Source organism: Cygnus olor, chromosome 15 (genome assembly GCF_009769625.2).
Source record: "Cygnus olor isolate bCygOlo1 chromosome 15, bCygOlo1.pri.v2, whole genome shotgun sequence".
NCBI classification, from domain to species: domain Eukaryota; kingdom Metazoa; phylum Chordata; class Aves; order Anseriformes; family Anatidae; genus Cygnus; species Cygnus olor.
In genome coordinates, this window is record NC_049183.1 from 17,678,949 (window position 1) to 17,693,765 (window position 14,817).

The 14,817-nt window shown below is 48.2% G+C and overlaps 1 long non-coding RNA gene across 2 annotated transcripts in view; it reads right to left on the reverse strand.

The window, feature by feature from the left end:
- Positions 1 to 209: 209 nt before the first annotated feature.
- The window catches only part of LOC121078729, a 92,037-nt gene continuing 77,429 nt past the window's right edge, over positions 210 to 14,817 (reverse strand). Inside the window, exons 6-7 of one of the 2 annotated variants that reach the window (XR_005824708.1) lie at positions 14,560 to 14,732; positions 700 to 1,532 (exon numbers count right to left, since the gene is read on the reverse strand). This is a non-coding gene — a long non-coding RNA (uncharacterized LOC121078729). Of the gene's footprint in view, positions 1,533 to 14,559; positions 14,733 to 14,817 lie in introns of both variants that reach the window. The other variant, XR_005824707.1, reaches the window with a different exon arrangement.

The window sequence follows — 14,817 nt, forward strand, 5'->3', positions numbered from 1 at the left end:
TATTCTGCTGGCTCCATTGAGAATGGGTGAGCATGCTGCAGTGGTGGTGAGATGGGGCTGACAAATGTGGAATATCACAGGAGTAAATTGCATCAGTTCAGCTCCAGACATTGCATTAGAGAGAAATGACACTCCCAGCAGGACACTACCCCACTGCACAGGTATGGGTGTGTGAGCACTTAATGACAAAGCTGCTGCAAAATTATGCCTTGGTATCCCATTGTCAAGTTTATTTTAATATACATTCAAAACACTCAGAATACAAACCTTTTCTGTAAGATTACAAAATGCTCAAGCACTTCTGCAATTTGGATGGCAGGGGATCAATTATTTGGGCATGGTTTTGCATATAATGGCCTGCAACAGATTGTAAAGTTTCTCAGTTAGTGAAGCAATTATGAATACTGAATACAAACTAATGGCTAGAGAGTGGTGGAACTGGGCCATCTGGACTCAGACACATGCTTCTGGCTAAGAGGGGAAGGACTGTGGGGAGGAGACTAAGCAACATGCTATAAGTACTTTGTTAAGTGTGATCTTTACGGAGCCTGCTGTAACAGAAAAGATGTGGTGTAAGAAACAGACTCCAGGAACAAAAATAAAAATAAAAGTAAGCATAAACAAATGCAAAAATAAAAATAAGAGAGAGAGAAGTGCTGAAAATTGTATTGCCAAGAAAGAAGTTCAGAATTCACTTCCGTGTGATTACTGTTTATTCCAGAAGACCAGATCACTTTGTTTGTTTAATGATTCAAAGCAGAATATTTTCAAAAATCCTTGAAAGCATTCACAAACAGTCTCCCACCCAGCCAAAACCCAGCTGGCAAAATTCCTGGGTGTGAGGAAAGATTTATTTATCACTTCTCAGTAATGAATATTTGGTTTTATTTTGTTGAAAAGGGAAATCAGTCAGAGCTTTGACCATGCACAGTTACAATTACTGCTTTCCCTAAAACAACAGAACTGAGAAGAATGGCTCCAGAAACCACCTCCTTACAGCACATTCCCAGCACAGGGCTCAGGCACACACAGTCCCAGGCTGTGTCCTGCTGCTCCAGGTTTGAGTGGGCTGACCCCAGGCTCCCCAGTGTATGTCCAGGCTCCCATCCTGCTTCCCACCATCATGCCCAGGGCATCGGGCCCCGCACATCCCTCTGGTGGCATGCAGACCTGCTGTTCTTGTGCTTCTGGAAGCATTTTATCGCCAGCACACCGGTACTCGTCATCATGAGAAGTATCACTGCACGAGTGCCCCTGGAAACCGAGGCATCGTGCACCCTGGAACTGCCCTGCTCCGTACTGGCTGAGCAGCCCTGGTCCACATGCAGCGACAATTGGAGCTACGTGTTTTATTTCTTGTGTTTTTCAGTCCATTCATAAAAAATGCATGTAGGATGAAAGGTTTTACACAGCAAACAGAACTGAGATTTAGGGCTACAAATGTCAGATTTCACAACGCTCCCTCCATACAACTTCTCAGAGGAAAATCACATCACAGGTATCATGAGCTGGGGGATGGGGCCACAGATTTCCTAAAAGTAAATGAAAATGACATCAGGATTCATTTTTCTCCTACTTTTAAAAATCAGCCTAGCAGGAACATCAAAGTAATACATGAGTCTGGTCATTCCCATAATGTATTATTATAAATCAAAAACAAAACCGTGGTCAAGTCAGGTAGAAAATCATCTTCCAGAGAGATCTGACTGAGCTCAGCAAAGGAGAAAAGGCTGACACAACATCTTTAAACATTTTTAATTACCCTGTCAAACTGACAATTATAGAGCTAATTATTAGGAAGACAGTACCAGATATACCAAATAGCACATTACCAGTATTTTTATGTAATTATGTAATTTAATGAATTGAAGGCTACAGTAATGGACTATATCTGGTTAATTAGGGACTCCCTTTCTGCTAATAATGCCATTTATGTTCAGTTCACTATGTTTGTTTTTCTTCTGTAAAACCGGGCATATTTTCTCAGACGATGAAGGATTCTTCACAGCAGCTCATATGCCCCTTCTGTTATTGATGGTACGCAGGTTTTTTTTTGTTTTGTTTTTTTGTTTTTTTTTTTTGTGGTGTGGACAATGTGCTCCACTGACTCCTTTTCATTTCCAGCTTTGCCCTATTCACTAGGGGTTAATATGGCCCAGGGCTGGGCTCCTGCAGCTCTGTTGGCACTGGCATCCCAAAGCCATGCAGCACCCTGGAAGAAGCACCCTCCTGCCCCAGCAGCCCCAGACAGGGCAAGGTGAGGGTGGGGAGTGCAGCAGCTCGCAAGGACCCTGCCCAGCAGCATGCTCCTTGCCCTGCACCCACAGCAGCAGCAGCACCCATGCCTCTGCCAGCCCCCGTCCCTGCACCCCATGGTCAGGGCATGGGGAGCTGCTGCAGAAACGTGCCCAAGCACAATGGGCTGGCCAGTGAGGGTGCGCCCCATGGCATGAGCCACATGAAAGAAAATAAATAATTTAAACATTTTCCCTTGCAGATAAAACATTGGGAAGGTTTGGAGCCTCCTATTTCCTCGTTGTTGAATGAAAATTGTCTCATAAATTATTGATTGTATTTTAAATGTACCCACAGAAGCCATTTTAATTCTTCTTTTCTCTTTTTGGCAATAATTAACCTATTTACATTTTTTAATCACTTGAAGATATTTCCTGCTGATTGTTAGCTGGATGGGAGGGGTTGCCTGCTACACAAGCCCACCAGTTTTGGGAGATTCCAAAGGGAAGAACTGGCCGTGGGAAACCTCACAGCCATGCTCCACTGCCAGGCCAGAGCCTCACATCCCAGTAAGGTAAACCTTTCCCTAATCAGAACAGCAACATTAACAGAAGTACCAAATCCCTCCTGAGTCCTAGCCCAGCCCCAATCAAAGACTGCCACCTGGCTGCCCTGTGGGAAGGGGCTTCTGTGAGGAGAGATGCCCCCGGGCTGGATGGGGCTGGGCAGCAGCAGGTCCCATCAGCTGCTCCTTGCTGCCCGGTCACTGCTGCTCAGATGCTTGGCACCAAGTGCCAGTCCCAGCCAGTTCACCTGCACATCCCAGCATCAGCCACTAGCAGAAAACAATGCTTAGGACTAACAAGCAGTTCCACAGAGATCCACCTCAGGGGGTGGGACATGTACTCTTGAGCACTCTTGAGCACACATCATGGCAGGATTGTCCGCTGCCCTTGGCTGCAGCATGGAGAGGGCACTGCAAGCAGAGTGAGGCATTCTGTGAAGGCACTAACATAGTAGGCTCATTGCAGAACATGAGATCTAACAGAGAGGATTTGTCTAGGACATGAACTGCTGACAGATAGAAAGCCTAAAATTTGCATCTGCCCCATCACTTCTGCAGAAAAAGTTGCTGAGCTACCTCTACTGTCCCTTGATCTCCTGCAGATGCACAGCAGAAGAAGCTGCAGCTGAGATGGTATATGCGTCTGAGGAGCAGCTTGACTAAGTGGGCAATAGAAAGGAAATCTGTTAAAGCCTATGGGTACAGGCACTTGAATCATAGGAGCAAAACTGCAGTGCTGCTCACTGTGAGTGAGTCAACAACACATCAAAGATGAGTTTGGGAACATGAGCTATGAAGTTTCTGCTGTCTCTCTGAATTAGACTGAGACACTGTCATCACAGGTTATGGTAAGCATTGCTTTATGTGCTGCCCACCTCCAAGAGGAATGCTCATCTTCTGGCTTTTCACCCTTCCTTCAGGCAGAGGTGCACATGCAAGGGTAGGGGGGCTCTAATCCTGACAGTCAGCCCACATACACCATCTGCCACACTGCTCTTTTGCATTGGTCTCAGTAGCTTATTTAGTTCTTGTTACAGAATAGGTTAACAGATCCCAAAACATGGTTAAAAATAGTAGCGTTTCACCCCAGAAATCATGGGAAATGTTGTAGTACTGTATCAGTTTGCTCAGTTTCTGGGCACAATGGGTTCCCTTCAATGGAATTGGCAGCATGTATTTAAAGCAAGTGATACTATTGAAGTGGAAAAAGCAAAGATGCCAAATTAACTTCTCTGGTAGCCAAAAACACCAAGAACTAAAAGAGAATGGGATTAAGGAACATCTCTGTGTGCTAAGTGTTGGTGTAACTCACAGACTGTCCAAGACAGTCTTACAGAAAGTGAGCTGGGTGCCCATGAGCCAGCTCCCTATTCCAGGGCTGACTTCACACTGCCTGCACAGAGAGGCAGTCAGTCCCCTTTTGCAACGTGCTCCAAGACCTGGCAAACAAAAGCACCAAACCATTCTCATCATGTTTACAGTTTCAATAAACTGTAAATATTAATGCATTAATGGCACAAATTTTGGGCCCCTCACTACAAGAAAGACATCAAGGCCCTGGAGCATGTCCAGAGAAGGGCTATGAAGCTGGTGAAGGGCCTGGGACACAAGTCCTGTGAGGAGCGGCTGAGGGAGCTGGGGGTGTTCAGTCTGGAGAAGAGGATGCTCAGGGGAGACCTCATGGCTCTCTGCAACTACCTGAAAGGAAGTTGTGGGGAGCTGGGGGTCAGCCTCTTCTTGGAAATGAGGAGACATTTCTTCTCAGAAAGAGCGGTCAGGCATTGGAACAGGTTGCCCAGGGAGGTGGTGGAGTCACCGTCCCTGGTGGTGTTTATGGAAAGATTGGACGTGGTGCTTAGGGACATGGTTTAGTGGGTGATATTGGTGGCAGGGAGACAGTCGGACCAGATGATCTTCGAGGTCTTTTCCAACCTTAATGATTCTATGAAATATTTTGCAGGTGACTTCCCCGCAGAGTTCTACTAGCTTTGCCTACCATGCACAACCAAACATATTCAAGCAGTTCTCGTCTAAGTGAAAGCTGTTGTTAAGAAGGAAGAAATTCAATAATGTACTTGTAAATTAATAAAATCCTGGCAATTGTGAAAACATTCTGGGCTTTTGTTGGCCTGAAGATTTATTCAGTGTTGCTGGCTTCCCAGCTGAGGCAGAAAATATCATAAACCTGCCAAGAGAAATGCCTCTGCAAAATGTTCCAGGCTCAGCTATAACATTCTTCTACCTGCTGGCACAGCAGCCATGGTGCCCCAAAAAGGCCAAGAGCTGAACCTGCACACTCTGTCCCCTTTGTCCCTGCCACGGACCAGTGAGTAGCATTAAAGCTGACAAGAGTTGATTGTTCTGCAGTTTGGATTCAGTTCGGGGGGATCTTTCAAAGCGTCATTCTTTCTAGGAATATAATAAACCTGAAACTGTGTTATACGCCTATCAAAATCAGCACTGTCCATGAGGGAGTGCTGGGAAAGCTGTTACAGGGATCTGGTCTGTGTACTAGCTCCTGTTTGCAGCCAGCCCAGGTTCCTGGCTGTGCTAGTGTTCACTGCTCACTCAGGCAGCGGCAGCTTTTGTCAAAGCACTCCCATGATGCAACCACCTCTCCCCCAAGCTCCCATTTGGTTCCTGGTTTCCCTTTGGGTTGCACCTTCAGACAGCTAGACATCCATGCAAGCTGGGTCTGCAACCTTCTTGCTGGCAGGGCCCCAGTTCACCATGCTCTTTGTGAGAGCAGCGTCATGCACAGAGCTGTCAGGACACCACCATACTGCACATGGGGTGCTGCCAGGGTGAGGAGTGTGCAGGGAGCAACATGTCAGTCACTGCCATGCCTCCTAGGACAAGAGCAGGACATGCCGTACGGGTTCAGGCAAAGCCAGGCTGGGTCCCCTGCAGCCCAAGGCCAGCAGACATCCCAGGACACAGCAGACCTGACTGCTGCAGCAAGCCCCAAAGGAGGAGCGTTACTACCTCTAGGACAAGGGCTGAAGGCCATAGTGACCTTCAAAGCCCAACAACCTCCACAGAATGTGAATCAGAGGAACAAGAGTAGACACTTGCATGTTCCCCAATAAGCTATGAGCCCGGCAGCTGGTGCTCCAGGGTCCTGCCAGCCTCCAGCTGTCATTGCACATATCCCATGGGAACCAAAGCAAACATCAAGGTTTACATTTGCTTTCTTGAATACAGAATAATGAAGGAGCAGTGTGAGTATGGGGAAGGCTGTTGGCATTGTGCCATGCCAAAGAAACGATACTGTTTAATGAAGGTCAGAAGAAGAATGTTTTCCCATTTAACAGACAGAGCTCTGTGCTGAGGATCATCAGAACAGCCTGCAGCTGGCCACACCAAAGGGCAGATGCATTTGCTGCAATTGTTTATTGTTACCTACACCTCAGGGCTTATAGACAGGAGTGCATACCCTGGGCTCTTGGTACTGCCCACGGCCTGTGCTGGCAGTATCCCACTTCCCAGCCCTGCATCAGAAATGAGGGTGCTACAGAAACTTGGCCAAACAAAATTTCTTCTCTGAGTGATCCCATCCCAGCTGTGTATGAAAACTCATTATAAGTTTAGGCAGAAATCAAAGCACTTTATCTCTGAAGACATATCAGCATGAAGGAGGGGAATAGTACAGGGCACCATTGCCTCCACAGCAGTAGGGTCCAGGAGAAAAAGCTGCACACAGACATCTCTTAGAGGACTTGGCAACAACCACAGCTTCGAGCTTCCCCAAGGACAGGCTCTGCTCACTCACAATGGAAAAAGCACAGGGATAATGAGCAAAGCCACGTGCCCTGTTAGAGTAGGGGTACACAGGGTAGGGAGACCAAACTTACCCCACAGAGCCAGGAGCTTACAGTGAGGGAAGGCAAGGAAGGAACATCCACATCCTGTGAGAGCACAGCAGCAACAGCAGCAGCCCATCTGAAGTGACACCCGTGTTCCTGTACCTGCCTTTTAAAGAGGCCAGACACAGCTCTCTTGCCCTCAGTCCCTGCTTTGAGACAGAACATTTTGCTTCTGCGATCTGAGTCAACAGCATTAACTTCAGCCCTCCAGAGAGTCTCTGAGCACTGTACCTCTCTCTGCCACTTCCCTGGGGGTCAGCAGCTGATCCAACATCTTGCTGGTTATCTGTCAAGACAGCAGAATTCACAGCAATTTTTCTAGGGTTTATAAATGCTCTGGAGCCGCCAAGTTCAGGCACAGGAGATCCAGGCTCTCTATGAGTAGCATCATTACAAGATGAACCACAGCTGAGATGACAGGGTTGCTGATGGGACCCCTGCCTTGCAAACTCGTAGTCCATATCCAAATGGACAACAAGAACCCTGCTGCTCTGCCCCACATCAGGCCAGCTCTGCAGACTCCCACTTGATGAAATGACATATCACTCTGCCCCTGTGAAGCCAGACACATCCACCAGCACAAATTCAAACTGCCCAGCAAAGACCAATCAATAACTGGTGGTGCAGACACCTGAGTACAGGATGCTTTGTCTTCATAGGTGCAGGAAGGAGGCTGCATCCAGGGACTGGAAAGGGCTGAGCACTGAGGATGATGCTACAGCTGCAGACTTCACCAAATATTTAATAGACAAATGATCCTGAACAAACACTTCTGAGGAGCAGCAGCATTTCATTTTCATTGGGGAATGCTTAGCTAGCTGATTTTATGACAATATGTATTTTATATATATATAACATTTGTGAGTGAATTTAGTGCTTGTGAATGCAAAGGAGTAATAGTGCTGGCAAGAATCAAGCATTAGGTGGAAAGATGTGCCAGCCACCTCATGTGGTCATGATGCAGCACAATACTCATGAAAGAAGTTGCTTGTGCCGGTCCTCGTGTGCTGCAAACGATAACAATGAAACTTAATGCGGCTCTATCTGTCAGAGATTCATACTGCTAGTCTCCAGCACGGTTAGCTGAAATCTCCAAAGAGGTACCAGAAGAGAGAGGAACAACTCATTTATTTTCCTTCTGAGCTAAGCATAAATACCAAGCACCTTTCCTGCTGCACTCTCTGGGAAGCATCTCAGGTACACCAGCCCTTCCCACAGCACCACTCCCTGCTTCCAGACTCCAGCTGCTCTCGTATACATTAATGCCAAATTGTCTGAAAACTACCCAGGCCTTTTGTAATGTCTAGCCATCTGCACAAGCAGTAATGGTCGTGTTGATGCAACATGTATTTCCTCTACAGAATACAAACACACTGCCTCGGCCCTGAGCCTCCGTATCTCGTTTTACTCAGCTTCTCTCCTGTATTCTTCTGCTGCCTTATCAGCCGTGCTGAAGCTCAGTGTCCATCTTTCTTCATCACCATTTCATGCAATGATACAGACTTTTTTTCCTCCAGTCATTTACACATTTTTGCTACTTAAAGTCTAAGATTTTCTGGCTGACAAATCATCAGGAGGGACATCCCCATCACTCTGCTCAGTTGACTGCCTCTTACAACTGCTGGGCTTTTGAATATCTAGGCTGAACTTGAAGAGCCAGCTGAACTTTTCCTTCTAGCTCATTCTCATGCAGACCTTCCTGGACAGCTGTTTCCTATTCCCCCTCCTATTGTGGCAGGTCTTTGGCAGGAGGTCAGCTTGGAGAAGCAAAGCAGTCCCCTCTGGTCTGGAACCAGAAATGCCAGATTCTGCTCTGGAGCTCGGTTTCCATCTATTTAGTGATCAGCAATCCATTAGCTGGCAGTACAGGATAAGTGGGACTGTGCAGAATCCACAGGGGAAGACAAGGGGCTAGCAGAGCTGTGAGGGCAGGAGAGATGCTCATGGCACAAAGGCAGCACTAGACAACAACAAATACCATTTTTTCTCCTGATGCCATCAGCCCATTAGCGCAATCCTTCATGCCAGGAAGAGACTGGTGTGCTGGAGGACACACAGAGAGGACAAGGGGGATGCCAGTATCGAGGACCTGACCCTGAACAAAACAAAACTGATCCATCCACCTGCTCTTCCTGCAAGCCCGGGGTACAGAGCAGGGATGAGAGAAGGTAAGGCAGCACCCGGGCTCCAGGGAGGCAGCCCAGGTGCTGAGCAGCTGCAGGGTCCCCACGGCAGCCGCTCCTGCTCCTGCCCGCCCCCCCGGGGCAGCGCAGCGCAGACCCGAGGCTTTTGGGATGGCCGGAACGGGTGGGTGCGGGGCAACACGAGGCTGCTGCCTGCTTGCTTCCAAATGTTTTTGTAGAGCTCCATCTAGGGGGGATGCTGCTGGACAAGGCTGCAGAGCAAGGCAAGTACCAGTAAACAAGTAAATGGCTCCTTCCCCTGGCCTGAGGCCTCTTGTTACATACACACTTACGGTGCTAATTAAAAAAGGGAGGGAGCAGCCCATAAATTTTACAGTTTACTCTAACTTCAGTTCCAGCTGGTTTTAAAAGAGCTAATGAAGGTAAGTGCATCTGTGCAGATCACTGGTGCATCACAGACAGCAAGCCAGCATGCTTAATTAAATGTTATTCTAGGAATAAAATTTAGCCCTCAACTGACAAGACTGAATATTAAAGCATCAGTTTCCTGAAGACCAGCTGTAACCAGAGTATCCTACTATGGGAAAGCAAAAGTAATCCCTGCTACTGACACAAACATCCCTCAGACAATGGTTAAAAAAATACCACAGCCACAGAAATGCACACTGCTGCCAAAGGCCAGCGCTGCCTCTGTGGGGCAACCAGCCACCTTACGAGATTCCCCAGGCATCCTTTGCTCTTGGACTGAAGACAGTAGCAGGGAACCAAAGTCCTGCATAGAACAATGACTCCAAATAGTACCTCTTCCGAGACAGCATGGAGCAATCCTCTAGTACAGAGGACTGCCTTTAAGGCATTAATAGCAAGCTGCTGCTCATAGTTTCTCCCGGCACCCGAGGCATTCTTCCCTACTGCTCTCACCCCTTTCCTGGCTACCAGGAGAGCCCTGAGAGCTAACAAGGGAGAGCAGCACAGCTGCTAAAAAGAAACCAGGAAATGCCCCCAGCCCTGCTGCACCCCAAGCTAACAGACATGCAGGGGAAAGGGTCAAGTCTCAGCAGTGCAGCAACAGGCTAGAAATCAGGTAGCTGAAGACCCCTCTGGGGATGGGATACAAGAGATCTACTCACATCCTCCATGTAATTTTGTTTCCAAGTGAATTGTGGTGTCTCATTTTACAGCATCAGCCCCAGGAAGAAAGACTAGTGCTAAACTACACAAATCCTCTTATATTGCTGTGCCTACAGTTGGAGGCCTTTACATATGCAGATATTGCTTCTCCTTTGCTCAGAGGTCTCTTTCTAATATAATACTTCCCCAATATTGCAGAAGTCATAACAGGGGCTTCTCCAGGGGAACACAGCTTACCTTCCAGGAAAGAGCAGTCTGTCACTGCAGCCTGATTCTCAGCACTTCTGCCACATTCCCACATCAGGACAGCAGGGTGGTGACTGGGAGGCCAGCATGCACATCTCTGCACCCAGGCCAGGCAGTCAGTGCCCAATCCAGCCTGAAAACAAGCAGCAATGACCTGCAGGGTTCCTTCCCTCCTCTGATGGTTCCCACTAGCACCCTGTGTGGAGTCTTGACAAATCTCTAATCCTCATGATATTAGCCAAGGGGGCTGGCAGCTTGATCTGCCCTTTACTGGTACTGTCAGATCAAATAGCTGCTAATTGACCAATGTGTCTCCTTTTGCTGAGCTATTAGCAACGGCACCACGGCGGCTTTCTGACATTAATTATCTGTGAGTTAGCAGTATTTGAAAACATAAATAATAGTTTGCAGGGTGAGCTCGCTGCTCCAGACATACGAGGGCAGGCTGACATGGCCACCGCAGCGTGGTGCAGCCTTGCTCCTGAGCCCTCGCTGGGCCCCGTAACCAGGGAGGGCTCGGGCCACACTCAGGAACAGCTGGCCTGGCTGCAAGTTTAGTCGGGCTGTCAGGGCCCAGGGCCGCCCAGCCTCTCAGGCCACCTTCACCTCCCATCACAAACCCATCCTTCGTGTGATCAGCTTCCTGAAGAAGCAATCCCAATGCCAGCCCCAAAACCTGATGAATGACTAGGCAACAGCACCCCAGCTTGAGGCAGACAGGCTGGGCTTAGCCCTGTTTTTGCTATATTATCTTACAGCCAAAGCCAAGCACAAAGTGCAAGAGAACATCCCATACAAAGGCCACAAGGCATATTCCTCCAGCAGACCATCACCAAAGAAAGAAAAGGATCAAAAATAGCAAACCTCAGTACACATTTCCTTTCCTGGCAGCTCTAAGAGGTTCCCATTAACCCCAACACCCTTTGTTAGAGGGGCAAACTGTCTCCACAGCAGCTACCCCTGGGATTAGCAGAGCTGAACAGTTAGCAAGTAAAACAGCCACAGCAAAACAAACATGCTCCAGGCACTCGCTGCTGAGAGGGCTGGAACAGGTTTAATACTCACTTCTCTGCATTTCACACATGCATTCGCATTTAGCAAACACTCATCTGAAAAACCCTGACCCCTCCTTTCCTCACAGTAGCACTGCTGTGAGACACCCCCTGCACAGTCCTCCAGCCTGGCCCTTCTGGCTCCTCTCAAGGGCCCAGACAGGCACACTGCTGCCTGCCACGGAGCTCAGACACCCGTGGAAGAGGCTTCCTCGTGCCTGGTCGTTGGGGAATTGACGTGGCATCCAAGGATTGCTTCCCAAAGCAGAATCTTGTTGTCTGATGAGAGGCAGACCAAACCCCATCATCTGGAGCAATGCTGCCGGCCACCACATCTGAGAGGGAAGCAGCTTGAGAAAGGAACCTGGGCTTGTGGCAGTGAAGGGCAGGACATCCCTCTGAGGTGGCTCCTGTCAGCTGGGAAGAGCCAGTTTACCTCTCATTCTAGAGGTGACCCACTGAAGGTTATGCTGTCATCCCCTTTTTGAATAATGTAGCTGACACATGATACAAAAACTGAGATTAAGCAAGGAATAATAAATTGATTTTCACAGGTTAATCCAAAGGCTGGACCCTAAATTGTCTGTCTGCAATTATCACTGTGGCTATTGCACAAGAGCAGCTAGAGGACTCAAGAAATATACTTAATGAAGATTCTGTCACTCAGAAGCTTTGCGTAACACCAGCTAAGAATTAACTAACATTTATACCAGTGATTTTTGATGTAATAGAGTAGCACACAACACACTCTTCTAAGTGAGAAGTGCACTGCCTGCCCTGGCACTAGCATTCCCCCCATTGACCCCAGTGTCCCACTGCCTTTGTGTTTTGATCCCAGATGTTTTTTTTCTAACAAAGCCTCTCAGCTTGGGCTATCAGCCCTGTTTTGCCGTGCCTTCCTTTCCTCCCACGTTGAACAGACACAGGAGTTCAGTGTCTAGCAGCCCAGCCTGCGCCCCTTCCACACCCCAGCCCAGGGCCCCTCCAGTCTGTGGCCTACCAACACTGTAGGACTTTCACAAAGTCACATCCAGGAGGAAATGGGAGTAGTCTCAAACCAATGCTTCACTCCACCAGTGTCAAGCTCAGAAATAGAAAGGATCTAACTGTCATCCAGCTCAATGCTCTTTGCCTGCATCTGGTCTATCCCAGGAAGCTTGCGTCTCAGACTGATGAAGACAGACAGGGCTGCCAGCAGCAGCCATAACTCTTCTCCTGCCTTTCTCTAGGTGCTTGCACCCTTGGTGTCCCTGAGCTCTGCTATGGTAGCTGTCCCAGGCAGCTTTTCCTCTAGCAGGTGTGGCTGCTCACTGCAGTGGTGAGCCAGGGTGTCACAGCCCGTGGGGTCGGCACTGGATGTGGGTGACGCACACTAAAGAAGGAACATCCCCTCACCCACGTCCCTCCGTCACCCTGCCCAGGCTCCACTTCCAGCCCGGTGCACTTCTCTCATCCTGGCATTTCTGGCAGAAAAGAGCATCCTGAGTCCATGCTGGGAGACAGCAAGCTGTGCCATCAGCCCTTCTGCCCACTGAGCTCCCCAGGCAATCATTTCAGGCCTGTAGGGAGCCCATTCTGCCAATGGCCCCCCCACCTGCTCAGCCCTGCGTTACTGAGGGAAGGTGTGAGCAGCAGGAGTCAGCCCCTCGCACTGCCATGCCCTCCAGTGTTCCTGCAGCAAGTGTGCCAGGACATGAACTGCTGGACCCAGGGGTACTTTCCTTCAGACCCTCCATCTCCACGACATCTGTCAGCTCCTCTCCTCGCGTTCAGGACATGCTGCTGCGCCCAGCGAGTGCTGCGGCTCTGGGAAGGGTGGGAGGATTGTGAGGCCCACTGCCAGTACTGCAGTGGCCCAAGCATTTTTTTTTTTTTATTTAACAAGTATATTGATAAGGAAGAAGGAAAGATGGAGAAAAATCTCCTTCCACCTCCAAGAGACCCCGTCTGGGCTGTGAAGTCAGCTGCAGTGGGGCTGGGCTCTCTGACCCACTGGGAGCTGCAGAGAGCAGGCAGCAGCACAGCTAGCAGGAGACTGAAAAGCATTCCATAATGCGAAGTGAATCGCTTCTAGCTACGGAACTATGTGAGCCTTCCCTGTCCGTATTCTCCCTGTGTTTGCAATCCTATCCTTGGAACCCATTATATTCTTGCTCTGTTGAAATAGCTTGTGGCTTCAAACTTGAGGAAATGGAGTATGATTGGTTTCCATCTCCTCAGGGCAAGCTCATACCCCAAGAGCCAACTGGCCAGTACTGTGAAACATAATATCCTCCATGATATTTCACCAATTATCCTTCTGGATGAAGCGTGTAGCAAGTCAAACAAGCTGGAATCATCTTCCACTGGATGGTGGTAGCTTTAAGGAAATTCAGACCTTTAGCCGGAGGTAGATGGATATGACCTTCCGTAGTGTAATTGTAACAATTTTACCATTTTTATTCCCTAGTAGTTGAAATATTTCAAAAACTAAATGACCGAAGGTCATTAAACTTTGTAAAGAGATTGCTGCAGGTATTTCCAGACATCTATCAAAAACTAAGTCACCATGACTGCCTATGACTAGAGGAGAGCACAGACTGGTAAATTGTCTTGTTTTATATCCCTCCAGCATTTTTGCTGAGGTTTCCTAATTTTTCATAGCCAATTTGTTGGCAATGCTAATTAAAATTAGAGTTGAGTAAGAGGTATCTTTATCTGCTTATCACCTTATCTGATATGAAAAATGAGTCTGTCTTGAGAAATAGCATGAAGACAGATACCTACATAACACAGGACTTTTTAACCAGTTTCTGATTTGAGCCAGGTTACTTTGAGTGACTGCTTCTGCTTGTCTGTGATATTTAAGAGAGACATGCAAAAAATTTCCACACTTCTGCTTTCTCTGCTCATAACTGCACAATTTGTATAAATATGAGAAGATGCAGGTCTGGGATATATTCATCTCATTTCTGATATTCTCAGTGTCTATCACAGTGTTTATCGCAAGAATAAAAGCAATGAAAACAACAAGACGTTTTTAAGTAAAGTGCCCAAGCAAACTCCCCAGAGCTCAGAGAGTCACTTGCCCTGGTCAGGGCCACCAGCCAGTGAGAAGTGCAGCGCCCACCAAGGCTTGGCCTGGCTTCTGCCGCAGTGACAGCCTGCCCCACAGAGATGGGCTCTTTCATGCCAGGTCCTGGGCCACGGTCCCCACCTCACCACAGGAACCACTTGGTGGTGAAAAAAAGTCAGAACAGTTTTCAAGAAATTGTACGTTACACCTGCATAGCTTCTGACATTACTTCATGCAAGGCTCACTATAGAAGATCCATACTAACCCCTCTGGACAGCAGTAACATCACTGATGTTCCCTGAGCAATGGATGCAGGAAATAAGATCTTCATGGGCCCCTGTCCCCATATGGGTCTCCCAGGCCAGCAGCTCATGCAGTGTGCAGGATGAGGCCAGCATACTCAGTGCAGGAGTAGACCTGGTCCCAGGAAGACTCTCTCTGCAAATGGCATATAGCGGCATCAGCTACCGTGCATCTCATTTTAAAAGCATGACACAACTTATATCACAAGATTAGATTGTTT